This window comes from Trichechus manatus, unplaced genomic scaffold, assembly GCF_000243295.1.
Source record: "Trichechus manatus latirostris isolate Lorelei unplaced genomic scaffold, TriManLat1.0 scaffold00031, whole genome shotgun sequence".
NCBI lineage: Eukaryota > Metazoa > Chordata > Mammalia > Sirenia > Trichechidae > Trichechus > Trichechus manatus.
The window spans coordinates 130,310-132,500 of NW_004443967.1; positions in this window are offsets into that span (position 1 = coordinate 130,310).

Below are 2,191 nucleotides of genomic sequence, written 5' to 3' on the forward strand. Positions count from 1 at the left end.
CTTCTGAATTCACTCTTTACCTACAGTCCTTTCATGGAATTTATTTTTCTACAATGTGTTTTAATTAAACACATTAATTTCACCTACTAGGCTCCTTAACAAGAAAGATGTTTCCTTTGCATCCAGTATAGTGCCCAGTACATAGTAGGTCCTCTAATAAACATTTAATGAATTAATTCATCTCAACCATAAAACAAAAAATATAAGATAGAACATATTTAATTCATAGCAATTTTTAGGGTCTAGTCAATTCAACTGAGAAGAGTAACAGAAAATTCCAATTTCAGAGCTATATTTCACCCCTAAGAAATAAAACTCAAATTAAAATAATGGAAGTTAAATAACAGTTCAGTCCCATCTGCCCATCAGGGTAGATTCCACTGTGGAGCTTCATTTTTAACACAAGAAAAATAAAAATGAGGAGACAAGGTCTAGTTTTATTTTGTTTGTTGTGTTTTATGGCAAGAGTGTTATTTACAATTTTGTGTCATGTTCATAAAACATATGGCAATTCAGAGTCCATAGTCTAACAAAAGAAGCAATTTTAACATCCAAATACATGTTTCTCTCAGACAGGATCTGTTCAGGGTAAGTAACTATATAAGAAAGTAGATAAATAGAGAGAGAAAGAGCCATATTGAGATGGTAATTTGCAAAGAGTTACATGAAACAGCTTCTGCTCTGCCATTCTGTAATTGAAGAAATGGTTCTCATTCATCCACATGGGAACCCAGAACTCTAAGCTCAAGTTACTGCCAATTTCTGAGATTAGGCCTGACAGCATTTCAAAGCAAAAAATAAGACAATGTTTCCATGACAGAAATAGAGTCAATCACATCGTTCTCTCTCTCCTACATTTTCCTTTCCCCTCCTCTGATTCTTCAGTTTTGTATGTCCCGAAAGAACATTACTCAGAGTCACTTGACTAGCCAATTTGTATACAGTGATTGACTGCCTACATGGCATACCTGGCACTGCTGAGTTAAGAAATAGAGTAACCTGCCAGGTTTTATCAGGCTGGGTAGGTCAGTCCTCAAGCCTACGGGGAGACTGAAACTCCTCTGAGGGCAGAAGCTATGTTCTAAATTTCGCTTTATTGCTCAACAACAAGTATCAAAAGAAACCAATACACCAGTGCAAGCTTTAAATCTAAGAAGTAACTGACCCTCCACCAGCTTAATCCAGACGTACAACGTACGCTGCTTCTATGCTCCAGGCAAGTCCTTCTTTCTCTTTGTCTGTGGTCTCCCGGAAGGAGCCCTGGGCTCAAAGTCAGGATACCCATGTCCCATTCCTAACTCTGTATATTAGTAAAGATCTTTCTGGACATCCCATTCCTGATTCTGTATATATCATCAAAGTTCCCCCTGACAACAAAAACAAAAAAAAAAACTAACCAACTGGCCTAAACAATGAGCATATTTAGTATCTTATATAACAAGGTGTGCAGAGGTAGCTGGATCCAGGGTTATTAAGTCAAAGCTATTCTTCATCATCACAGACCTGCATTTCTCCCATCTTTCTGCCCTAGATGTGTTGGTCTTATCCAACAGACCATCTCCTCTCTTGGTCGCAAATGGCTGTCACAGTTCCATATGTTACATACAGGCATGACAGTATCATGGTAAGTGAGTGGGACTGTCATTCCACATATGTTTCTTATTAAAAGAAAAGATACTTTCCTCACAACTGCCCCACTTGCCCCCCGCAGAAGCCCTCCTCTCATATATCTTTGGCCAGTTATGTGTTCACACGAAACCAATCACTGGAAAAGAGAATGGAATTACTATAATCAACTTAAATCAACTCATTTTTACTGTCTGGATATTCAGGATTGATTCTTGGGTAGGATATAAAAACACAACATAAAATTACTGAGATGAAGTTAGGGTTTTTAGAGGGAATTTTATAGCTTTAAATGACTGTATTTTAAAAAAGAATAAAGGAATAATATCAATGATCTAAGCATTGACCTTAAAAGCTATAAAAACAAGGAAAAAATTAATAAAGATCAGATGAACTGAACAGAAGGCAAGCAATAAAGATCAATAAGCCAAAATTCATTTTTTGCAAGACTTAATAAATTTGATAAACCTCTAATAAGACTGATTAAGAAAAGAGAGAAAGAAGACACAACTTGCTAATATCAGAAATGAAACAGAAGGTGGAATATCTCTACAGATCCTAAAGA